Raw genomic sequence first — 27646 nt, 5'->3', positions numbered from 1 at the left:
TCTAGATCCGCATTTGTGCATGCATGAACGAAGCGTGTAATACAATTTTGTTGTTTGCCAACCACCTGTCATATAAATGTCAACTCAGCTGGGACGGAACTTCTCAACTTCCCATTTTGTGAAATGAAACTTTTCCCTTCTGGACTTCCCTGACATGATTTGCATCCACCTATTCGGGGACTCATACAATTCAAATGAGATGGTTCTTGTCTTGATGTGGAATTTTTGCCCGTTTTTCGATACTGGAGTCTCTTTATCTTTCTCATTGATGCAATTGCCTTAACCTGAATCCGGAAATTCATGGGAGCGATGCATTTATGTATAGGTCAGTAGCGTTCTCGTTCTGCAAGTTATGTTAGACTTCTAGTTATTGAAGCCAAGTTTAGCCGAACAGAATTTTTTCGAATGAGAAAATTTTAGAGAGAAGCGAATGCTAAGGATGAATTAGATTCCTGGGTTGGATAGTTCCAAGAAGTTTCTTCGAAACTTTAATATTGCGAGGATCTTATAAGTATTTGGATTTCAGAAAGAATGTGCACTGGATTCTTTATAGGGCATTGCTGCCTCAGGAAATATCTAATGAGAATAGGTTTAGCAGAAAATGACTTGGAAAACGAGGAGTGCAAACATGTGACATTAAGGAAGTAACCTGGTTGAAGCCATCTCAGGTACTGGAGTTCATTAGAACTCTAAAACTGAAGGAGAGCTATTAATGGCGAGAAGACTTTCATGAGGGGCACAATAGACCTTTAAGGTCGTGGAGCGATAAAACCCCCTCAACCCAAAATCTGAAAGGGCTTCAAGGAGGCTAAGTCCTTATTCCTCCTATGATTTTCTTGTCCAAGACATTCCTCGCACAGGCTTTTGATTCCTCTTCTTCCCCATAGAATCTACACTCGTCAGTTTCTGATAAGCCCATTCTCATCATATGCTGGGACAACGTGCTGTGAGGAGAACATTGAGGCGTAACGTATTTCTACTCAGATGCAAATACTTCTTGGATTTTGCAGTTTAAAAATTCCGGAGGAATTTTCTGGATTGATCCATTCCTAGAAGAGTGTTTCTCTTTTGGTTTCTTCCTTCTCTAAAATATACTTCCTTATAGGTTCATTTTCCTATGCCACAGAAAAGCTCTCGGTCAGTAAGTTGTGTTTGTGCTCTTTTACTGGAGAGTTTGTTGGCCTCCTCATTTCCTTTGATGCCAAAGTGATCATGAACCCAGACTTAAGAGACCTTGTGCTTTTTGCCAATTTCATTGAGATTCCTCCGGCACTCCCATATCACCCTTGAGTCGATGACATAGGGGTTCACTGCTTTGATAGCGGCTTGAATATCAGAATGGATGACTATGTTACATACTTTAAAATTTCTTTGCAATTTGATGTCTACGCAAGATTGAAGTATTTTCACTTAAAAATATTCTAGCAGAAGCCTAACGATAGTGTTTACTTTGTGCTTGCTCTCTATATTCCACTGCCTGTCATGTCAGGGTTTTTGAACCATCTGTATACTACTTAATGGTTTTAACTGAATTAACTCTAGAATTTTAGGTGGAGTATTCCAACCTGTATTCTTTATCCCATTCTTCACTTTTACATAGCATCATGTTGAAGTTCTTCTCAATGCTTAATTTTTTAAACGTTACATGACTAGGTAGATTCGTTAATTAGATGTACTTGTTCAGAGAGGACCAGGCTTCCTGACTTTCAATTCTCTCATTACCTGTACCTTCCTAGATGGCCCCATGGGCTACCCTATCTATCACTAGATGTAAAGGAGTGAGATCTGTGAAGACCTCAAGTTCTCCAGTTGGGCATACGTTCTCATAGTGATTCAGTGATGCTTCAGTGATGCATGCACAAGCAAGCCTTCGTACATTGTCGAATTTTTTTTTCGTGCTAATATATGCTAATATTATGAAGAAGTGAAGTGGGTTAGCTTGTAGGAAGTAATATTTGCAACCGATTCATTATCTGTCTTCCGATCCCTGACTTCGAGATCCCAATATTCGAGTATTAAAATGAAAAAAGTGACAAATCAATGAAAAGAAAATTCGTTGGAAGCGAACAATTGAAATTTAATTGGCATGTCAGTCGGACAATTCAATGGGCCATCCAGCTATATGGACCCGTAGATAGCTCCCGTCACACTTATCCAATAAAAACTATACAAGCTCACAGGAGATTACTGTGCACCCGCCTCGTTCTGAACTCCTAGCTCGATGCATGTGATACAACAATAATAAACAGTTTACCTCATACTTGTGAAGTTTTCACTTCTCGTTTATCGCTAAGAGCAAAGTTTACACAAACATGCTGGCTTATTCCCCTTGGCATCATGCATTGTGACGAGATTTGGCGATTCGAATTTAGCACAGGAGCGATATGCGGATGATGGGATTTGTGCGGAATTATCCGCGGCTTTGTCTCGAATTGCAATTATGGGTTAAAATGTATCACCTGAAGAGAAGAGCTATCCTGGTATAATTCCTTTCAGGAGAAATTCTGCTCAACTTGTCCAAGGTCCTACATAACTATACAGGGTTATACACTACGAATACACCAAAAATAAATGTCGAATTGGAATTGTAAGTTTGTGGCTTGAGGACAGGGCAAATGAAATCTATCCTTTTTGAAGTGCCGACGTTTCGATCCTTAGTTCGGATCTTTTTCAAGGCTGGAAATATATTTGTGAGAATATAAACAATAACTTTGACATAAACAGGTTTACAAACAATAAGAACATTATCACAACACAAAGATGTTACTTTTAGATGCATCCAGGTCTCTCAGGACGGAATTCACTGTTAAAATAAGATTTAACTTTTCAAACGGATAAATGAGGCAAAGCAATGCGTTCAAGAAAACCATAGGTCAAATTCTTATGTGTCATGTAGGTAAGCTAAAAACACCTATCACTCGTGAAACCAGAATTAAAACAATGAGATGACATGGAAAGGTTCAAATTTGTAATGATGTTATTTATCAATTTCGACATGTGTAGGACCGCTGGTGAAATGTACCGGTTGGATGAAATAATTAATTTCTACTCCCTAAATTTTCGTCAATAAATTGCTGTACACAATACTGAGGGATTCCGAATCCCTCCGAATTTCAGGGAATCTCATTATATTTCGGGGGATGATAGCTCCGCTATACAGGGTGTTTTTCAAAAAATGCGAAGGACTTAGGAAGATGATGCCTCGATAAAAATTAGCAGGGGTAGTTTCTATAAATTTTTTTCGAAATGGACCTCCTATCCAAGTTACAGCCTTTGGAAGGCGATGACGAGTTGACAGTTTTTAATTTCTCTCATGGGTTCTGAAAAACACTGAGTGATAAAACAATACATAAAATAATGCACTAAGTATGTGTTGCTCACACAATTTTTTCAGATCTCATTACCTCATTATTAGGGGTTGAGAATAACAACCCCTTATGATTTTCTTTCAAAAATTTTTTTCGTGGGATAGATTTTCCAAAAAAAAAAATCTCTTGTGGTTTCCCATTCATTACTGGGAAAAAACAGTCTCTTGCAAAATTTCGATACAGTCGATACTTTTCTCGGAATAAGTATAAACTCACCAGCATGTATTTTAGCGGGAGGTAGTCATTCTATGGAACACTTATACGATTAAATGGAATGAACAGTATCGACTGTATCGAAACTTGGCAAGAAACTTTTTTCCAGAATTGATTGGGAAACCATAAGAGACTTTTAGTTTTCGAAAATCTATCCCACGAAAACAATTTTCGAAGGAATATCATAAGCGGTTGCTATTTTCAACCTCTAATAATAAAGTTATGAGATCTAAAAGAATTGTGTGAGTTGCATCTACTTCTTATTAGTGCTTCATATTATGCATAATTTTATGAATCAGTGTTTTTCAGAACCCGTGAAAAAAAATCAAAAACTGTCAACTCGTCATCGCCTTCTGAAGGCTATATCTTGGAAGGGAGGTCGATTTCGATAACAATTTATAAGAACTAATTTTGCTTATTTTGATCAGGGAATCATCTCCCTAAGTCCTTCACATTTGTTCACAGACACCCTGTATAATGTGTTATATGGACGATACAATCAATTATTTCGATGAGTTCTATCTTCTGGCCGAAAACAATTGAATATTAATGATGAGGGATCCAATAATCAACCTACCCATACAATTACAAGATAGAACTTGCATACGTTCCTCACTCATGTCTTCTGAATATGTTTTTTCCACCCTATCACCGAAACTTTGGGCGAGAATTACAGTGATAAAGGAAGCCGCTAGTCTAACAACACATTGAATAAAGCCGCTCCTTTGTTATCTGTTGTATGATGCGGATATCTATAGTACGCTACTAACCCCGAACGGTCACCGAAAGTAGTTATTCACCAGATATCATGAAAATGGCGAGGGAGTGAGGGAGGCTCGAGTTCTAACCCCGGCCATCCGCCAAATAATATATCGGCGGTAAATTCGATAAGCTCTCTCCCGCATCTTTATGTTTCTAACAACGAGAAGATATTTTTCGAAAAGGGGGATGAAATATTCGGACACTTTCGTTGCTCGTAAACAGGGAAATTTGTCGTTGTGGAAAGAACTATATTTCCCGGTATATATTCGGGGGATTGCTATAAGTTTTATCTCAACTAAAATGTGAAACATTTTGGATTGGAGGGGAGCAACACTCGTCACAAACTACTCTTACATCTGTGTTGATGAAAATTGGAGTTGAAAATCGACAGAGACCATGTCGAAAAACCATAATAAACTGAATTTCATAAATACTGAGACCAAAAATGCTCCACTCCACTGTATGAGTCGAATCAGCACTACATGGTAGTGTTTTCATCATTTTAACCTTCTCACGTTTTATAAATCAGTACTATAATCCCATCTTGGTAGTCTTTTTATTGGATACCCTTCTTACACTTTCATTAACCTTGATCTTCCTACACGAGATATTACAATATGTAGACTTCCTTTTAATGAGTTTTATAGTTCTTTTTACCTGTATGAAATCAAAGTTTTAAATTTTTTTTATCTCCTGATTCGACCATGTGGTTTCGTTTAGGATATTGGGTCGTTCGATATTTACGTGGTAATGAAAATGGAAACTTAGGATTGCCGAATTGATGTCATTATTTTTTAGTAACTTACACGATTTTATGAAATAGTTCATTTCGATACCAACTGACAGAAGTGACTTAGGGCACAAGTGTAAAAAATAGAATAATACTTCAAAATCTCACCAGTAAAACTCGTTTAAAGTATTCAAGAATACTTAGAATACATTCCAACAATCTTCGTAAAAATGGAATGAAATGGGGAAACATCATAGCACTTTTTCAACATATCTAACTAACATAAGCACGTTCATAACGAACTAAGCACTTTCATGAAACTGCCTCGATTTTCTACATTTTTCTTCATCCTAAATTGCACGATACAACAAATATGATTCACTCAAAAGTGACCTGATGCATCTAATCCGATGAACTTGGTACCTACTGAACCATATGTCCAGCCATATGTTTATGTTTTGTTTCGTTTTTCCGATTCCGGAGTCACCTACTTGAAATTCAATGAACTTTTGTCGAACTTCTAGGGGTTGTATCTTAGCCCATCTTGGTTATTTTAGATGGATAATTTTTTGTTAAATGACTTTTTTTGATGAGTTATACCTTCTGTCAATAAAAAGCTTCACTTTTGAAAACACCCTGTATATGCTTTTTTCGTAAAGAAATTTCCACCATGAAAGTTTCGATTGATTTTCTTTCATGTTCAAACATTACCCAATAAACAGAGATAATCTTCGGTTGGAAATTTGTTTGAATGTTCTGAACAGCATACTTGAAGTCAGAAAAAGAAGTTTATTCTGTACCTAATCATGAATTTGTTTATATTTGTGTTTAATGAACGTGAGAAATCTGAATTTTGTTAGTTTATTTCGATCTATTGATATAGAAAATGAACCGGAATTATCTGACATCATCTAGAGCAGTGTTTACGAACCTGTATGTCACGACCACCTAGGGGTTCGCCAAGCTCCTTTAGGGTGGTCGCGAGGGGTTCAGAGAATCACCCCACTAAAAAATCAATAAAGTTCGGAAGGACGGATTCGTTTTTGCTACTGTGAGAATTAATTCGCTTTCAAATTCAAGCGCAATTGTTGAAAATGTCAGTTCTCACAAATACTAGGTAATATGAAAGGGGCGAATGTTAAGAGGTCGCGAAATAATTTTTCTTACTGTAAGGGTTGAAAAATTCTGCTCTAGATGTCCAAATAAGCAAAATTGAGGTTGAGGTTGATTGTCCCTCATCAGTACAGTGTAGTGATAAATATTTTCAACCGGAGGATGAGCTCCGAGCGAATTTTGTGGGCTTCTTTGAGAAATATTTTCAAAATCTCATCACATCGCCCGTTCCTCCGTCTCTTCATTTCACAGGCGACCGATCGCGCGATTGGTCGCGCACTTCATCAGCGTGAAAAAAATCCGCGACTCCGTTGGAACGCCAAGCGGCGAATATCCCGGCCAATATTCAAGATTTATGCAGTGCTTTAAACCGGCTTGCGTTATCCGGGCTCCGTGAGGATAACGCGGGCTCATCATGTCACCCCTAACAAATCAGGAAAACTTTGTCGTTATCTAACCGCCGTACCTCGACGGAGAAGAGTCCATGAATTACGCCGCTGAGATGCCAGTAATGGATTGTCCGAATGCGTCCTCCAGAAGTCGTTTAGATAGCGGTGCCGGACGCCTAATTGAAATATTAAATCATTCGAAGTTGAAAAGTTTATCTTCGAATTCGCGAACGATTATCCCGTTGACGTACATCCGGGATCATGTCGCGGGGGGCGATTCCCGAGTTTTAATTCCCGCTGAAATATTACGGCTCCGAATTATGGGGCGCGCTCTCGTTCCCGAATGGTCTCCGGTTGTTATCGTTGGTCCGATGAGCTCCTTCGCTCGTAACGGACGACTATGAGGGATAATCTGGAAGAAACCCTTTGTGGAATTATAAATCATTCGTCGTGACCCTTCTCATTTGCAGCCCGGAGTTCCTTTTCGGCGGTCTCTCCCAAAGAAATGAGTCCCCTCCAATTATTCTGATCATATGCTCCTCGCGGCCGTTTCTTTTGTACTGATATTTCGTTTGATAGAGGTAACGTTGGATAAAGAGCTTTAGTGGTCTCACGAACAGACTGTTCTACTGCCTTGGTGATTTCGTCCATCTTTTTGATGACAGAAATCGTCATTTGAAATGGACTGAGGGATGCGAAGGGTAGTGGTCAAGGATCCGACCTTCAGCTCAATCAACTGGCAGTCATGAGAATCTGTTTAGCTGACGCTGACATAGAACAGGAAAAACGTGAAAGGTCTTTGGATTTTGGAATGAAATTTTTGATTGCTGGGATATTTATTTGTCTCTTAAACCTTTTTTCGAGATTCAAAAAAAATAGAAGACATGGATAACTGCCCCTCTGGGAGAGATAATTTACTTCTTTACGAAAATGTATCGTTCGGTAGGAAGAGAAGTTGCCTAGATGGCGTGAAAACCCATGCAAAGATCTAGCTGCTTTATGCAGTTGAATTACACTGAACATATGGAAGGAATCTGATATCTCCAAAATGAAGATAATACTGTGATAGCGAAACACGTGGCGTGGTGACGAGTCATGTAAATGAAAACTATGTGATTTCTCTTCCCATTGTCGCATTGTCAGATATATAGTCCATTCAAGAATAATTGACATCTCGAGTGGCTATGGAAAATCGAATTTAAGTTGGTAATAGCCCATAAGTTCAGATTTTGCACTGACCGAAGGTAATTTGAGTTTTGTAGAGCTGTTTACATTCTTACTTTAATCCAACAAATTGTAAACATAATTATATCAATTTTGATTGCTCATTAATATGCTCTGAATTTGAATATTTCTTCTTTTCAAATACTCTTCTAGGTTATATTTAAATATTCCACTTCTGTGATTGAGTCTACAGAAATTATTGAAGATCTTTTATGAACAGATTTAAGCTTCAAGTCCTACTGGGATGTCAATCATTCTTGAATGGACTATATATTTATATCTGACAATGCGTGTCGAAATGTATTGGAGGGCGCCAAACTTTAAAAAAAAAACGGCACGTGTACATAATCGAGCTCGGTGGCTTTTTTCATTTTTCTGCAGCTAATGATTCAAGAATAAGAAAAAATATATAATATGAGAGTTCAATCAAGTGGAAACAATAAAGTTGGCCATAAAAGTCACAAAAATCGGTTTTTTCAATTATCTCCTCTCCTGAGTTTCAAATCGTTTTCGCATTCGATTTGAAAATTGTAGAGCATATCATTTTCTAAAAATTTTAGCGAACGCGTCAAAACGTTTTTGTTATATATGGCGATTAATGTACAGGGTGGACAAAATTGGTGATACCTGAACTACAACTTTTTAACCCAACCAGATAGAGGAAAATGAATGTGCCATTTATGTCGTCGTTTTTCGAGAAATTTATAATGCCATCAACTGCATTCCTCTATCTTCATTCGTTTTTGAGTTATAGGCCACAATTTAAATTTGGGTGATTTAAACTTCAGTCATTATCTCCGTTTCTGTTTGCGCTAGGATATTGAAATGAAAACATCATACAGACACTTTTTTTATAGCAATCCAATGGCGTACTTTAATTTTTTCCCACAGGTTTATTTGCTGAGCTATAACATGAAGTTCTGTTTTTTCTAATGAAAACAGTAGTTTTAGAATTACTTAAAAAAATACATTTTTTTCCCATTTCAGAAGTATATCATACATCGCTCTCAGTCTTTCTAAGGCATTTTAAACTACTTACTTACTTCTCTTATGAAAACATCATAAGAAAAAACACATCTTTTTGTTATATCTCGGCAAAAATACCTCTTGAAAAAAATCATTGTACGACACTGGATTACTGGCAAAAAATTGTCTGTATAATGTTTTTTTTCACTATCCTAGCACAAACAGAAACGGAGATATTGACCAAAGTTGAAATCGCCCAAATTTAAATTTTGGCGTATAACTCAAAAACAAAAAAAGATGGAGGAATGCATTTGATGGCATTATTAGTTTCTCTAAAAAAGACGACATGAATGGTACATTCATTTTTCTCTATCTCTTTGGGTTAAAAAGTTGTAGTTCAGGTATCACCAATTTTGCCCACCCTGTACATTAGACTGGGATTCTACATTGACGTTTCGCATTTATGCCCAAGCTCCTCGCCCTCGTCATCCTCTACCTCGAAAGCGGTCAAGAGTACGTAAAATTGCTTCAGACAAAAGTTGTATAGACTTTTATTATCTACAACTTCCATAATGAAAACAGAAACGATTGAATATACAGGAAGGGAAATATTTAAAAAAGCATTGTTATCATCTTCGATTCGACCAGCATCACCACGCAAACTGTCGGATTAACATAAATTTATTATCAGCGATATGTAGGCCATATACAGTATTTTAATCTGTCATTCTCGTGTATATGTACACTTGACGTTTTTTTAAGTCTTTGAAATCCTGCAGACGCTTTCCCCACCGCAGAAAGTGCATACATCATAGAACCTTATTTTCTTTCTATCATATAATCTTTAGAATCCACTAAGTTTCCACGACGATCGAGCAATTCCTGATTTAGCATCGTAGGGGCCCCAACTACTAATAACTACTGTCAGGAATTTCAGACTTATCTATTTACACTGGACTCCCTCTATCACTTCAACGTCGTCCATCAAGTCTCAGTTAAGGTGGTAAACGTCAGACGATGCCAACCAAGATGCGAAATATCGAACCGTCGTGGAGCGACCATGCCAAAACCGCATTTCAAACTTGCACCGAGAGACCCTTGTAACAATCGCCAGACGACATGGGAATTTAACCATATCAATAACACGGGAAGCAACGCAGTCCCTTTTCCGGTGTCCCGGGCCGAACCCCGCCCGGAGTTCGCCGCGCGCCGACCGGGATCGCAGTCGGTCGTTTAAATAAAATATATTGTACCGCAGGTTGACCGACAGGAGTTGAATTTATTACTGCTAACCGAGCGATATAGCGTAGGACTCGGGGTCCTGACGAATTATGGAAGGTATTGCGGCCTCGCACAGAGATGGCTGTACGTGGTTGGTCACTCAAGATAAGATTCGATTCGGAGAAAGATTCACGGTGGCGAGATTTATCGTGGTTGAAATCAATGAAGGATGAGGTGAGGTAAATTTTTATTCGTCCTAGCAGGCGTAATTCTTCATCCTACTAAGAGAAAAAACAAACTCACCAACACTGATCACTTGCTAACAAGGAGAAATGCTCCTTAGTCTTCACAGGAGGCTTTTGAAAGATATAAACCCTCAACGTACGCTGCTGCACTCTACAGGATATATGACCGCCCTAATTTCGAGTTCGCTGGTCCTCTGTGGAGCTGGGCAGCGTTGCTGGAGAATGTTGCACGTTGAGATATACCTACGTTTAACCTAAACTTCCTTGATTAGCAGCTGTAGCGAGATAGTTTCTGAAGAAGCTGTCCATGTTTGCCACCAGAGTTCACAATCGTTTCGGATGGTTCAAACAGTTATTTGTTTCCAATAGGCAACGATAGATGTGGATGTGGTTATAACTGAGAAAAGAATATTTCAGGGCTGTGCTGTATCAGAATTTTTGACGAATGACGTTAGTTGTCTTTCCATGCCGGAAGCCATTTCTACTGTTGAAACTTTCTCGAAACATATTATACTCGATATTATATTATTTCACCTGTATCTTCACCTTATAAATGACATATAGACCAGCTAAATTACACTGCTCAAAAACTGAAGTGGATATTCCAGAGGAAATTTAATTTTTTCACTTTCCATTATTGTGACAGGTGCATATCACGTGTAGAGGCGTATGTTTGCGTATTACACATAATATATTAAATATGGTCCTCATGACACTAATCTCCGTTTTCTAATCTCCATTCAAAGAATGTTAATCTATTCGATAAACTTAACGGACCGATAACTGTCAATTTCAGTTGCTGAGGCTTGCTTGTGAAAAAAAACTCTGAATAACGTCGGATTAAGTTAAGCCGTCGTACTATGTATATACAATGTATTTGGCATTCTTGTTTTATAGGCATTCAACCTCACTTTAATAGATATCACACTATAGTGTTTGGGATTATCAGTAGTAGTGAAAGGATTAGTAGAAGGATAATGAATGGATTATTCTCTAGAAATCCATCAGTTATCTGATTGACAACTGTCAAAACTTTGAAAGAGACCTCGGAAACTCACCCAAAATTAACGACAAATTAACATTCGTTTAATTTTCATCAAAATATTTTATTACTCAACATCTTAATTGGATATATATTACATCGAACCTGCAACGTCTTTAGACCTTTCAAAAAAATTGTTTCTTCTTGCTCTGCAAACCAGACTTCTAGTAAATCAAACCCTAAATCACGAAATTTTGCATGGCAACATGAGATATGTGTGCAGGGGCGTCGTCCTGCAAAAACACAACACCTTCGGATAGCTTTCCGCGTCTTTTCTCTTCAATTTTTTCCCCTAGAGTGGGCCAGTAATGTCGAATAGTAATCTCCGGTTATTGTTATACTCATAGATTAATAAAACAGGAGATAGAGCATCTCGACAAAAACGCGTTCACAAAATACTGCCATAAATATGAATTTGGATATCTTGGGTGGGGGAACTGGACAGGGGCGGATTCAGAACTAGTCACACTGTGAATATTTCAGGTATTCGGCAATAATTTTATATCGAATGGAAATATGTTTCAATGCAAAGATTTCGAGTATTTTTCTTATGACAACTAATCAAAGGGATGTAGAACTAATATGTAATACCAAAACAACTTATGTAAAAAAGAATTTATTTTGAATACAATGTTACCATTCACAAATAGTCAATATGACCTTAACCTACATACAGATTATTTGAAATTTTATTCACTAAGCATAAACTGAAAACCAAAAATTACTTTCATGAAAAAAATTCCCTTTAGAATGGTTAATTCTCAAATCAATAGAAGTGGAAGCAGCTGAAGTTTATGGAATTTGTATAATGAGAATCTAATAAAGTTTGTTCATTGAAGAAATCCTCAAGTCTTCCGTACAGATTTTGCGGAATGAAACAGTAATGTAATACTGTAAACATGAACCAATGATTGTGAAATAGAAAATTATTTCTTATTGTATACAGTAACTCATAAAAGAATCCCTCAATTCAAGATGAAGCATCAATATTTTTTTTTACGGGCAGTTTTAAATTGAATTAAGTTATATTGCATATAAACTAAAGAGCAGTGTTTTTCAGCAACTCAAATAGTGCATAATAATCAAGAGTTATTTTACGAAACTGTAAGCTCTAACTCAATAATAATGTAACTTTTAAGCAAATTGTTCGAGGACATTGCCAAATTTATATATTTTATGCATGCAGCTGTCTTCGAAGAAATTTTTTATTAGGTATTTGCCTCGGCTTTCCAAGCTTTCATCTTGAATTTTTCTTTCCAATGAATTGGGAACTGCTTGTAGTACTGACGACTCACTGGTAATCTTAAATCGGTTTTTTGACGTCAATTAGCTGTTTTTTAATTTCTGTTCTCCGCTTGTCTTCTGCAACAATTTTTCAACTGAAGTTTTACTTCGAAATATGAGGTATCCTGATAACAGACATTTTCATTTAATAAATCATAAAAATAATGGGAATATCTGAGCTCTAATTGAATGGTCATTATTGTAATCATAATTACAGTGGTAGCATAATTTTTACATTGAAATACATTTTAGAAATAAAGGAAACTTTTTGATTTTCACAAAAAGTTCCAAACATGACCTCAGCTCATTTTTATGGATCTTCATTCCTAAGACGAGTTCTATTTGCCATAGCAGTTTATAAGGAATTTTGTATACCTCCCTGGGTAGGTATGTACCTCACTTGTTTTATCCTTGAACTTCAAGAAGCTTTCATTTCTGCAAATCCTGAACTGGCATTCGTGTTTCTTGATATTGTTCCCATTTTCCTTCCATTTTCCTCAAAAACTCCAGTACTGATAACAGGTTTGGCACAGTAGTGGCTATAATTACAACATTATTGAAGCAATTAAAATCTCGTTCTACTGTTCATCTCGAAACCAGGAAGAATGTTTATACAAAAAAGCATGATATAATAAGAAAAAGAGAATCTACTATAAATTTCAAGTTCAGAAGTATTCAGAAATCACTTGCAAAATTCCAAAGAAAGTGATAATCAGACAATAAAGCGAGTTAAATAAGTGGTAAACTACCTATCTTACCTCACTCGGGATGGCATCTGCTTTCAAATTTACGGTAAAAGTCGATTACTCTCATTATACTAAAGTCTGGAGTATAAATTACAAGAGAAGTGTAAATTGTTTTCAAGACCCAGTGCAACTCTCCACTGCCTTCGGCTGGTTTCATTTCTGGGAAATCTAAAATTGAAATCAATTATTTGATTGTATAAACTCAACATTTCAATCCCATCATTAGATGGGATTCAAACAAAATACGACCCTGGCGTCCCCTAACTCCCTCCCCTGATTTCATAAAGTCGTGAACTCAAACAAGAATAAAATATCAAAAACTTACCAGAATAAATAAATCGCTTTCCTCTTTCGTGTATAAATTGCACTTTTATTTCGAACACACGTTTTTACGGCACATCGCTGCTTATTTTCCAAAATATTACGACGTGAATGATTGAAATAATATTTTGACAATTACAAATACACACGCCGTCTTAGAAATTTTAGAAGCGATCTGGAGGGGAAAACAAGCGAAAATTCATTTCATTGGTGGTTATTGGGAGTGGGAATAATTTGAAAAATGAACAGTCTGGAAAATAGCTTATGATCCATCTATTTAATCTATGGTTATACTCTTATCCAAAAAATCAATCATGATTACTCTATGGCAATCCCAAAAAACTGAAGCAAGATCTTTTCCAGCAGACTTTTGGACACGAAACTTCTTAAGTCTTGGAGAACCAGAGTGTCGCCATTCCATCGATTGTTGTTTTTCTCTGGATCGTAGAAATATACCCAAGTCTCATCCAAAGTAACAATTCGGTTTGAGAAGTCTACATCGTTTTCAAATCCAGCACAGATCGAACGCGATGCATCTACCCCTGCACGCTTTTGGTCAACATTCAAACATTTGGGGATCCATTTTGCACAATTTTTTCTCATGTCCAGTGCTTCAGATATCTGTTTCAGCCCAATTCAACAGTCTGATAAAATCATGTCATGAACTGCATCGATATTTTCGGGGACAGACACAGAAACTGGCCTTCTCGATCGGTCACCATCTTCAATGGAAAATTTACCTCTATTGAAGCTTGCAGTCCAATTTTTCACGGTCGCATACGAGGGACATTGATCACCAAGGGTATTAAGCATATCTTCGTAAATCTGCTTACCTCTTAACCCCTTTAAATACAGTTACTTGATGATGGCTCGATACTCCAATTTTTCGATTTTCACAATTTCGGTGGACTTCTTCTTTCTTTCAATTTATTGCGTAACTCTGGTTAACTTTTTTGACCTCAAACTTCACACTGACTGTTCTAATGAGTTATTGTTCGTTGCTATGGTAACGCAATATTTTGTTTATGCATGGAACTGATCTAGGCTAACTACATATCAATACATTCTCTTATGTCCCTCCTAAAAAAATTGACCTGTTCCGGCATTTTCTCTGCAAATGTCGCGACAAGTTTTCAAATTGTCACACTTTATATTTGAATGACCCATACACAAAAATTATTCACTTTTACCATATTTGGATAGTGTATTTTTTTCCATAGAAATAGGCCCTCTATTCTAGTGTGTCCTTCGATTTGAAGTTTCCATATGATTCTTTTACTTGCAAGCAGTTTTTTTTGTGATTTGCTCCGTTGTTTTCTCTTTGGAGCACCCATATGTACAAGTTATATACCCTTGAGTAATCGGCGGAGTGAACTCCTTCTCATCCAGACGTTGGAATTGTAATTGTTATGACATTCAACAAACAGCTGCAGTGCTCTTCTGATACAGAAGTTGTATGAGTGTATAATCGTTGTGCATTGTGTAGCATCTTTTGTCTTGCGAATACGGATATTGACATTGAAATAATGCACCATGAAGCTCGCAGTGTTGTTGCGTAACAAATAAAGGATCACGCGTTATTCAGAAGGAAAAGCCCCCTCGCATCAACTTCCATCTAATCCAGTGCAGGAGCAATCAGTAGAGAGAACGCAGCGCTCTCATTAAGAAAACTCAACATGAACAAGTCCTCCCCTCGAATGTTCAATTCATCACATCGATTCGCCCTTTGCACCGCTCTCTCTCTCCAAACAATTCTTCCCGACGAAGAAAAGCCCAAGCCGTGCAAGAACAATGTAATAAATGCTGACACTAATGAGCCAGCCGCTGCCTTCTCCCTCCGGAAAACTGCATCTCTGTCGAATTATCCGCGAACTATATACGTGGGCGGAGGGGTGGACGAAACGGCAGGTCTCGGTTGTTTTGAAACGGATCCAGGTACACGGCAGAAATATGGAAAAACTTGTGTTCTGACCCATTTGGCCAGATTTCGCTGCCGGGGATCGATAGGTCAGACGTGCCCGAAAGTGCCGATGTAAATCGAGTTAGTAGGAAAGTTCGCGGCCGGTGGAAAACCCCGAACTCCTTCCACATATCCCGATCTGATGGTTGGGCGCGGGGAGCTCCGGATAAATTCGTTGTTTTCCACGAAAACAGATCCATAGAGAGTCGGCGAGAGCTGTTTTTCCACTTGAACGTCCGAGATCACACCTATATATAATCGAGTTTTCCCATCAAATTGAAAACAAATATTTTCCCCGGTTGTCCCGACGTTTTGTGGGACGCCCTGGAATTACTGGATTTGCCGTTATTGGTTGGACGTTTTTTCACGCCCTTTCTGCCGAGCCGACTGAGACGAAAATAATAGGTATATTGTTTACCGGGTAGTAAAAGCCTAACATTTCTGGACGACTGCGCAACACAGAGTCCAGGAATGTGGCTTTTCCTACGAGGTGAATATACTATCTTTCCGCGAATCGTTTAAAATTCGACAGATATTGATTAATTTTGAAAAAATCGCGAATTATTTTATTCATAAATAAATTGTTCTATGAAATTCGTAATGAAATTGGTTGTGTTTCTATGGAAACGTATTGATGTTGAATTGTCAAAATTGACGCATAGCATATAAATTTAATTGCTGGTGTTTTCAGAAACAAAACAATGTAAAATGATAAGTCACAACGAATATACATATAAACGTTTTACGCAGTAAAAACACGAGTTCTTTCTCGGAAAATGTTGTAATGGGATAATTCTTCTCAAATAACTGTAAATATAACAAACTGATTTTGAAATGTATTCTGCAATGCATCGAGATTTTCAAAATATGAAAGAACTCCTTATAGACAACCTGTTTTCAATCATTCATGTAGAACACTAACAATTGTAAGGAAATATCATTTTCTTACAGTCAGGAAATAAATATTTGCTAACTCTTGGGCAATCTTCTCTTTTTCTTCGAGAAATTTTGTCTGGAATGTCAAAATTTCCTAGCGATTTGCGGAAAAGAACATTCATTAGAAGTTTTTGGCTATCAGTTCTGGACACAGTAAATTGAGCTGTGTGGAAGGAGGATGTGACGAGAGTTCAGTAATTAGGCATGAACCTATATCATCTGGGGCTCAATTCTATAATCTGTATAGGAGATGCGCATACAAGGGCGGTTCCTTTGAGAACCTCAGACAAATGTTTTTTCGAATTTCGAAAAATGATTTTAGTTTCCCTCTTAAAATATAAATGAGTTTGAAGATATAGCATATATTACAATTATAGAGATATACCTACTTATCTTATATCAACAAATACCTTACAGAATAAGGTGATGAATTAAAGAGATTTATCACTAGAATAGTTGCCCTTTCAAAATCAGGGTGTTTTCAAAGGTGAGGCTTCTTTGGCAGAAGGTAGAACTCATCAAAATGAGTCGTTGAACCAAAAATTGTCTTTATGAAATATCCAAGATGGCTGAGATACAACCCCTAGAAGTGCAACAAAATTTCATTGAATTTCAAGTACGGGACTGTGGAAGGTGACTCTGGCATCGCAAAAACGAAACAAAACATAAACATATGGCTGGACAATGAATGGTTTAGTACCAAGTTCATCGGATTGGATGCATCACATCACTTTTGAGAGAATCATAATTTTTGTATCGTGCAATTTAAGTTAAAAAAAATGTAGAAAATGGAGGCAGTTTCTTGAAAGTGCTTATGTTAGTTATGTTGAAAAAGGTGCTATGATGTTTCCCTATTTCATCTCATTTTTACGATGATTGTTGGAATGTACGAACAAGAAGATTGTGATACCCATTGTGAAATAATTTAGACGAATTTCACTGGTGAGATTTCGAAGTTTTATTCTATTTTTACACTTGTGTCCTGAGTCTCTTATGTCAGTTGGTATCGAAATGAACCATTTCATGAAATGTGTGAATTACTGAAAAATAATGAGAACAATTCGGCAATCCTAAGATTTCATTTTCATTATTACGTAAATATTGAACGAACCAATATCCGGTCTAGGGTCGTATTAGGATCTATTTCAGTAATCATTTTCAATTTTGTCATTTTGAAAATTCTGTATAGGTGATTTTTGGAGAAACGCTTTATTTGGACCAGTTCTACCTTATGTTGAAAAAACAGCCTCACCTTCAAATACACCCTGTATTCATCACTTTCAAGATCTACGATGATTTTCTGTGGGAGAAACGCCTATCGAAATTGAACCATCGAAAACTCCCGAAAAAGATGGTGTCAGTTAAAATTTCGTCAGCACTGAACGTTTGCATCGATGCACTTAAAATTTTAAGATTCATTAATAAAAGTGTTGCGCTTTCGAATTATTCACAACTTTTAAATCTACGATGATAGGCATATCCTAAGTTGACATTCGAAAAATTCTGAAAAATATGGGGTGAGTTAAAAATGCGTCAAGACCCAGCGGTTGCAAGGAGATCGATGAAATTTGGAGATTTACCTATTACTAGAAGAGTTGAAGATTTGTTTCCATTTTCCATCATTTCATCTAAGCTATGTTTCCTATTGAGTGCAACTCATTCATGAAAAATTCCATTGATTTATCATCGTTTATCATCGATGTTCTGAAGATACTACTACTTCTGATATGGTCTTTGGAATATTCTTTCAAGATGAAGGAGAAATATTAAATCAGCATGTACTATTTATTTTGTCGGTCATCTGTGAAAACTCCAGATGGAATTATATTCAAATGCAACTCAAGTTATTGGGCGGTAAATGAAAATAAGAGCCCTCTATCAAGTAAGTCTTTCTATCCTTCCCAACTTGGATTAGTTCACGAAATCTCCTCTTCAAATCGCTAATATCGCGAAATTAGTTCAGTAAAAGCAAATCACTAATTATAAAAGATCAGGCATTTTGAAACAACGTTATCAGCGGCATGATTGTTACTGTCAGTCCTTAAAGAAAGAAGTTCTCCAGGAAGTTAATCATCTTCCCCCAAATATCCTTTTGCGATTCTCCGCCAGAAAATCCCCACCCACCGTGGGGACTGACATAAATGTTATCTCACTTCCCAAGCATCGTTTCAATTATCGGAATGCATTCTCTCAAAACTTTTCCAACAACTTTCCAAAGCGGCCGATATCTGGAGGCTGCTATTGTTCTTTTGGCGGCTGGAATGTCAGATAGTTCGACAAGAGCGCTTTCTGGAGGTTAAAATGTCGACGGAATAGCGCAGAGGTTTCACCGAAATGACATGTTGATAAATACTCGGTTCCTTCGGAGGACTTTTTGTTTTGGATCGGGGTGGTATAGAAATATTGCTTTTGTTAGATTGGCGCCTCGATTTTATTGAAATAAGTTCGAGCTCAGCCCTTCGATCTTCGTCGTCTTCAGAGGAAAACCAAACCAAACCACACATCTCGTAATTAGATGTTTGCTAGGATGTTTCAGTTCTATTTTTGTGGACCTGAACAGCATCCCAACAGTTTTATTGATTTCCCCATAATAACTCATCCACAATTTTTTTGCAGTACGAATTATTTGAATGAGGTTATTGAATTCTAAAATTTTCGGCACTTGGAATTCATTTCCTCTTTTGTTTTTGGTTGCTTCTTCGAAGATATGATGGACTCGTGTGTAAAAAAACAGCGAGATCTTCCTTTATTACATTGATATTAATGAAAATTATGACTAGTGCTAATTATATCCTGAAAGTTTTTAGGGTTTGCACTATGAATCTCAGGAAACAAAATCAATTAAAAAATTGAAATAAACGATTTGCTCCTGCGTAAATTCTTGCACTAATTTGTCAGGAGAAAATCAAGTATAAACAATTGTTGCCTGACAATGAACTGAATAAAGAACTTTGAAATTATAATTATATATAGTAACGTTTGGGATTCTATATCAGATTCCTTCCTCAGACTAAAATCAATTTCAGAAAATCTTCTGAATTGTTGCTTTTATTTGACATTAATTTATCAATAGATACAGAGACTGCATAGAAACGTTGATTCATATAATTTTTAAATTACCGTTTTTTTTGTCAGTAGATTAATCCAAACATGATCTATTCCCTATTCCTACCGAGCATTAATGACAGAACCGGATCATTATAAACGAAAGATTAAAGAGTCCACGAGTATTTGGTTTGATCAAAATAGTACTTTGGCCAATGGTTCGGAAAGAATAGATCATATTTGGATTAATTCGCTGAAAACATTCTGTCATCTGGTAATTTCAAATTCAAAATAATAATAGTGTTTATATTATATATTTATATATTTATTTATATATTTAATAATAATAGTGTTTATCTATGATGAATAATCAACGTTTCTGTGCAGTCTGTGTGTCTATATATTGACAATTAATGTCAAATAAAAAGCAACAAATCAGAAGATTTTCTGAAATTGACTTTCGTCTGATGGAGTCTGGTATAGACTCCGAAACTATACTATACAGGGTGTTCCTAAATTGAACGTACAAACGAAAAGGGGAGATTCCTTAAGTGAGTTTAAGAAAAAGTCCCATAAACATAGGGTCGCAAACGTTTCGTTTTCGAGATACAGAGTGTTGAAATTTGAATTTTTTTCAAGTTTTTTTCTCATAGTATCTACACTTCACAAGATATTCAACTGAAATTTGGCATAGATATTACATACTAGAGTTCTCACCACGTGACATGGCAATTTCGATAGAAGATCTACAGAGTGATATTTTTTCTGGAACTCTGCCACCTGTTCTTCCGCAGAACTTTTTTTGGTGAGCAACTGTTGATTTGAAAAAATGTGAAAAGAAGTTTTGTTCTTATACTAAACTTTTCGGTCTCTTGTAGTTTTGTCGTATCTACCAACGATTTCGAGAAAAAAATTTTGGACGATTCTCTCGAAATCCTCGTGAAAATCCAAATTATGATGGGGAGGCCACTTTGTAAGCTGTGGTGAATGAATTCAGTGTCAGTTTTTATGGAAATTTTCCTGATCTGTAGCGATGATTCATAAAGATTCGATAAACTCGTATAATCAACACAAACTTCAACACTCTGTATCTCGAAAACGAAACGTTTGCGACCTCATGTTTATAGGACTTTTTTTTCTTAAACTCACTTAAGGAATCTCCCCTTTTCGTTTGTACGTTCAATTTAGGAACACCCTGTATAATTAAAATTTCGAAGTTCTTTTTTCATTTCATTGTCAGGCAACAGTTTTTTCTACTTGATTAGCTCCTGACAAATTAGTAAAAGAATTTACGCAGGAGCAAATCGTTTATTTCAATTTTCAAATTTATTTTGTTCCAGAGATTGGGAGTGAAAACTCCCAAGGAAATATAGAATCCTCCCAGAATGAATTTCAATCGATATAGTGCCCATAAGCTTCGTTTCCAAGATACAGAGCAGTACAAGTGGTGCATCCTAGAAAAAAAAATAGGTATTTTTTTTTGTTCTAGCTGACTAAGAATTCTTACAATTGTAGAAATGAATTCTTTTTCGGGAGAAGAACTATTAATATGCTGAACTACAATCCAAAATTATTTTTCATTTCTGTAATATCAATAATGAGAAATATACTGTCATGTAAATCATTTCATTTATGGTATTACCTGCCTCATTCAGAAAAGTCGAAGCTCCTAAACAACATCATTTTCTTGATTGATTTTTCTCTGAGAATAAGTGGGTTTAGTTCCAACTTCTAAATAATCCTTCGGGCGCATGAAACTCATTCACTCCCTTCGACGCCGACCTATATCGGGTGGTTCAACAAGATCAGATTCCGAGTACCTACTTGAGCAATATCTGTGGCGCATCCAGAGATTCGACTGGTATGCAAATAATATCCCATAGAGGAATCGTGTGTAAACCGCTTTAATTGGCTCATTGGCGTAACAACATAATAATTCTATTTTGTGCAAACACGTCAAACCCAGGTGTCCCCTAATTGGAAGTTGGTGTGCAGATAATTGACTCAAATAATTAATAACCTGAGGATATGCATAAGTTAGTGTCCTATCATAGTTTCGCCTAACATTCATTATTCCATAGCAATAGTCGGAGGAAATCGGGCTGAATAATTGGGCGGTATTAACGGGGTAATATCTTAGGGATGGATTACGGAAATCATTCTTGATTACGGCGCATTACGCAAATGCTCTACGGAGTATCAAAACTTGAATTATGCTATTCCCAAGTGATCGAAATTGAAGCACGATAAAAGTAGGTAAATGAATTGGACTGAATGAGTCGAGTCAACTTGTGTGGCTAATATTGATTGGAATTGAGATGGAAGATTTCCAATTGCGTAATAAATTAGTTTCGGAAAATATTCTGCAAATTGTCCAAAAAATATCAGGAACAATATACCTCTTAAGGTTTCGTGAAATGTGGAGACAATTTTTACCGAAATTGGTGTATAAGTTTCATAACAGAATAAGCAGGCTGGTCAATAGTTAGGATATTAAAATAATTGGTGTTTCCTCTTTAGGTGAACCCAATTTTCTGTATTAAATTCCACCAAAAACCGAAATTCTGAATATTTAAAATAACTCATATTTCTATTCGTCGATACCAGTTATAACCTCCACGTCCAATTACTGCTGGCATCTTCTCTAGATGATTTCCACTATGTTGTTGAGAAAATTGAGATCAATTTATTGGCAACATTGTGGCAAAAGATCTCGCTCTTGAAGGATTTCTGGCTGTGATCTGTATGTATCAAGGGCTTTTTGCAACTGGTTTCAAGCGTGATCGATTGGATCTTTGAAGTGATGCTAGATGTGGGACAACCTTGTATTCTCCATCAGTAATCACCTATAGTGGGACCTATTTAGCATTATCCTTCATATCTAGTGAAATTCGCACTTACTACCCCTTCTCAATAAGCATCTCGACGCTTATGGAAAATGAATTATCCATGTCTTTGCGAAAATGCAGACTGAAGAAGGAATCATTAAAATTTTTAAACTTGATTAAATCTCAGTGCACGATCAACCAGTTCTATTTTCTTCGGAAAACATCACTAGGTATTCTTTACTTTCGACATGCAGCTCATTAAAATATGATCGGGGAGCAACCAAAGAAAATTCGTCTAACTTTGTAAAGCTCGACCACTTAATGAGCATCAACGATCTCTTACAATGAATTTTTCAAACCGCAACGAATATTTTTTTCAGCAATTTCATAATAGAATGGCCAAACCTTAAAAATGATACTTCACTCGAACCCTTTTACCATTCTAGAATATTGAAAGGGTTTGCCAGATCAGTTATGGTGTGCTGCATCCGCGATAAAATCTTAATTTCTGAAACTTCAAAAGCATTCCACATGATTTTTCAGTTGGAGCATTGTGACGATAAACTTTCACAAGAATTCAATGCACTTCAGCTATCCTTTTTTTCTAATAAGAGCAGAAGACTAGAATCTGCTGCTTTTACTGTCATTGAACACATAATTATATATTTAATATAGTAAAGGCCACGGTTTCATAAGAAATTGAAAGTGATATGATCAATATTATACATTAATGTCTAACCTCTCTGAAACCAAGAAAATCAACTGCCACTATGAGACATCAATAAAAGTCAAAACCATTTCATCAAAACGGAAATAAGTAGTTTCTATTCCCAATATTTTAATCTTCAGATGATTAAATCTAAAATGAAACTCTCAAGCTTATACAGGGTCTTTGACTAGTATTTTTTCTGACTCGGCTCAGTTTAAAAGATACAGGCAGTTCTAAAAACATGAAAAAATTTCACCAACGATTTATCGAATGAAATGAATTTCAGGATATAGTTTTTCATTTATTTGACGAATCATTTTCGAGCACAAGATATCACCCAGTTTTCTCATTTTGACCATTACGTACTATAAAAATACCATAAACTAAGAAAAACCAACTCTAGAAACTAATGGTTGTATCCTGCTTTTCATCTGTAAGTTACAAATCTGTAGCGTGCGATCGATCTGACAGTGTCCGATTGACAGATTCGTAAATAATGCAATTCTGGAAATGTTCCTGTAACTATCTTCTTTACAGTGTTACTTTTGAACTACTTATCGTAAATAGTTACGGATTCCTGTAAGCTAGAGATCACTAAAAACGTCCATGAGCATAAGCTCATGGAACTTTTCATAAGAAAAGTTACAGATTGGTTACGGACGAAAGCAGAATACCACCATAAGTTGGACACTATCTAATGAATATTTGAACGTTTTGTTCAGTTTTAGACTAATTTCATGTTCAAAAATGAAAAATGTCTGTGATATCCTCAAATATGTAGTGTTATATAATAGATTCAGCATGTTATTCTGATGGGAATTTTATTTCTCTAGGAGTGGCATAGCGCATTATGAAAGCTTAAAATGGCTATATCTTTTTATCAGGTCCGAATCGGAACAAATGGTATGGGAAAAATATTTGTACGAGTCAGAGACTGTATATTCCTGAAATTTCAAAGAGTGTTTTTCAGTGTTCGTTATGTTAACAATTGATATGGCAACCTGAAGATTATCATCAGTTATAACCGCAAATGAGTTCCACCTTCACGAAAACTCCAGCTCTTCTCACTTGTTGACGTTTTCGAATTCCTATTCAGCAAAATATCAAAGTATCAGAATCCCAAATTAAATTCCCCAGTTGAAGAGATGTGGCATTCAACAGGAGCCAGTCTTCCTATTTCGTCCAAAAGGAAACGTCGTAACAGGCTCCGTAATGAGATGTAAACAAATTGGTGCATTTCCCTAATATCGCGCATTTTCAACGAATTAAGAAAACGGCTCCCGTAAGACTAATTTCGTGGAGTGCGGAGAAATCTGTTAATTTAAAAATTCACAGACCGTTAGGAGCCGACCGGGATAAAACACCTGAAGGGGGAATGGAGAAAATAACCCGGTTCAGAAGGTAGGGTACTTTATCAGATTTCGCAGCTCTCCGTAGTTGGATATTGCCAAGTGCTGTTGTTCCTCGGGGGCTGCTAGATTCTTCGCCAAATTGTATCTCTGATTCGTAATGAAACGTAAGATTGACCGGATTGGGTTCCTGTTTCATTCGCTGTCTTCAATTAGGGCTTTCATAATGGAAATCAATCTATATCCACTTTCAGAAGCGTAACATTGGATATGATCTTGTTGGAGCGAAATGGAAAGAGTTCAACTACAAACTGAAGTTACCTAATGAACATAGCACACCTTTCAAACTCCGAATGAACCCTTATACTTCTAGTACTGAGGAAATATTCGGGAAATGCAGCTGCCGCTGTAAGACGCTATATAGAAAGGTATAAGAAGTTTCGAACCAACTTATTCAAATACCTAATTTACAATAAAAAATATAACGTATCTATTAACTCTCACTTATACTCCAAAAGTACCATGTATTCGTTAGATATATGGAATAGATCGTGACATGCAATTATCTGTCCCTCTGATATTCCCAAAATTCCAACTATGGCATAAAAATCTTTTGGAAAATATTTAAAAAATACTTCCTCGTTATTCAATTTTAGAAGAAGTGTACGTAAAGAAGTACCTACTGTTATTTTTGACGTATTAGGTATCTAGAAATTGATGATTGATGTGTCTCTTCACATAATTCTAAACCTCCTTGTATATTCGCATTTAGAATTGATTAAGCTTTCAGTACATTGTACGAAAAAAATTTGCCTTCTTCCAATAATCCGAAGATGAAATTTTGTTAGCTTGTGATAATTCGGTCAAATTTATGGTTCATTCTTCAATTCTGCTCAATGGAAATCACAAAATCCAGTGACCCGTGTACGTGACACGATCCACGATTGAATATCTTCTGTAGGTCTGCACCATCTCAAACAGTCTTCAGTTCTTTCAAAAAAATGTTGCCTGAACAATAATTTTGAAACTACGAATAAATGTAATCTCTTCGAAGCCTATATCAGAAAAATAAATCCAAATCTTCATTTCTTAGAGAGTATCCTATTCGTAAATTTTTGATTGAAAGAATGAAAAATTCCAAATGGGAATTTTTGAATCCTTTCATGAATTTCATCAAAAAAATTCAGCTAAAATTGTATTTTATATAACAAGGAAAGCGAGCGCTTACGAGACTGATATTCAGAATTTCTACGCCCACATGATATTCGCATTTCTGAGAAACGAGCAATATCATCTATATATTAATACGCCAACACAAATATTTATGAATATTTCTAGTTTATTTATTGGGGTGGGAGGGCGTGTATGTTATATCGATGCAAAAGTATAGCTTCGCTTAAGTAGTTTTATTTTTAGGGCCCTTTTTCTATTCACGGCACAATTTTCATATTGCATTTATTTTATTAGATTTCTATTAACTAATCCTGGTTTGAAAATTTAATCATTGTTTACTGGAACACTGGAACACAAATCAGGACCCGCAAAAGTTTTGAGTTTTTAATTTTTTTTTTCACAAGATTTTCCATTTTTAATTACTTTTTGGCCAAAACATAAATTAAGTATATCGAATGAATAATTTACTGGTGAAGTGATAACCGATTCATACAGTGTGGTCTTAATTTGACGTGATAGAATTGAAAGTTCACAAAAGGTGATTGATATCTTCTATTCAAGTTTTCTGAAACCCTCTAGCTCATTTCAAATTACAGTTACCTGAAGTTACAGAAATAAAAAAGTTCAGTGTAGTCCCTCAACAAATGAATCTGTTATGCTGATCATTTTTATTCTGACCTCTGTATAGTTTTTGAGGAAGTGAAACATTTTGCAGAGCTAAATAAAATATAATCTGATCTAAAACAATGAGGTCCGAACCAAAAATGAACAGTATTTCGAAGGCGTTTCAAGTGGTAAAGAAATGAATATATCAGACCAAGAAAAAAACAATGCAAATTCCAGCTTTTCACAAGAACTTTGCGCTGCAGAATTGCAGCCGCAACTTTTAGTTTTTGAAATATGGTGTTGGAAACACAAACAAAATGAACAAACGAAAAAATCGAACGAACAAAAATGCGGGGGCATATCAAACCAAACGAATCAATAATGGACTTTTTCGATAGGAAATTTTTCCTATCGAAAAAGTCACATGAACAACATTGCGAGTTGTGCCATTTTGTATAAGTAAGTTAAATGAATAACTATCCCAAATTCTAATATAGACCAAAATCTGCGCTGAGCAAAGAATAAATATAAAAGGTTCCTCTGATTCTCGCGAAAAGCAACTTCTTGAAACCATACGCGTGAATTGAGAAACAGTCTGTTTCTGTGTTTTTATTATATAAATTCACAAAATAAGTAGGTGATATCATCATAACTACTATAACCACAGCCTTCTGAAGCTTTCTAGGAATCTAATTCGCTCAATACGCATTCGCCATTTTGCAACGTAGTTTCAGTAGATAATAATATGAGATGATGTTTTAGTCTTCAACAGCTCGAAAATGTAGCAGAATTTCGCCAAGCGATGACATGCTCACCACCGAAAGAAACATTACCATAATCAAAGTTCAGCTTGGGTTTCAGATATGAGTTAATGATGGTAGATAATAAAGATTGCGTTCTATCAGGTGGATGGGGAAGAGCATTAGAGCGATTAAAAGCTAAGCTAATGTAGCGAAACTGTAATTAAAAAGCAATTCATAACGGACGTAAGCTGCTGAATTTTCCATATTATACGGCGAGGAACGGCATGTTGCATAATATTTGCGATGAGTCTAATGATTAGCATATCCAACTTGCTGACTATAATTTGAAATTAGCATCGTGCTCGATACGAAATATTTTTGGAGATTCAAGGATGCTATTTTCTTCTGAAAAAGCACTAATGGAAAGTATAATATATTCCTTTTTTTCAATATTGAAGTTGGAACTCATGTGTATCCTACAACAAAGGAATATTCACAATCGATCCTAGTTTGCTGAATGAGAGAATTCTGTAAGAAGATTTTCAGGTAGTTAGTTTTTACTATAGTTAGAAGTAAGTGTTTTTCTGATCTATACAGGGTTTATTTGAAGGTGGGGCTTTTTTTCAACAGAAGGTAGAACTGGTCAAAATGAAGCGTTTCACCAAAAATCACC

At 36.2% G+C, this 27646-nt stretch overlaps 1 protein-coding gene and 1 long non-coding RNA gene across 4 annotated transcripts in view; one reads left to right on the top strand and one right to left on the bottom strand.

Annotated features, from left to right (window-relative positions):
- Positions 1–27646, top strand: part of LOC123313385 (RNA-binding protein Musashi homolog Rbp6) — a 1061117-nt gene that overhangs the window by 897025 nt on the left and 136446 nt on the right. The window lies entirely within an intron of this gene.
- LOC123313391 lies at positions 12548–13012 on the bottom strand. Its single transcript, XR_006537739.1, has 2 exons — positions 12953–13012; positions 12548–12635 (listed from the first exon to the last, which is right to left on the bottom strand). It is a non-coding gene; the product is annotated as an uncharacterized LOC123313391 (long non-coding RNA).

This window comes from Coccinella septempunctata, chromosome 5 (genome assembly GCF_907165205.1).
Source record: "Coccinella septempunctata chromosome 5, icCocSept1.1, whole genome shotgun sequence".
NCBI lineage: Eukaryota > Metazoa > Arthropoda > Insecta > Coleoptera > Coccinellidae > Coccinella > Coccinella septempunctata.
This window is presented reverse-complemented; position numbering and strand designations above follow the sequence as displayed.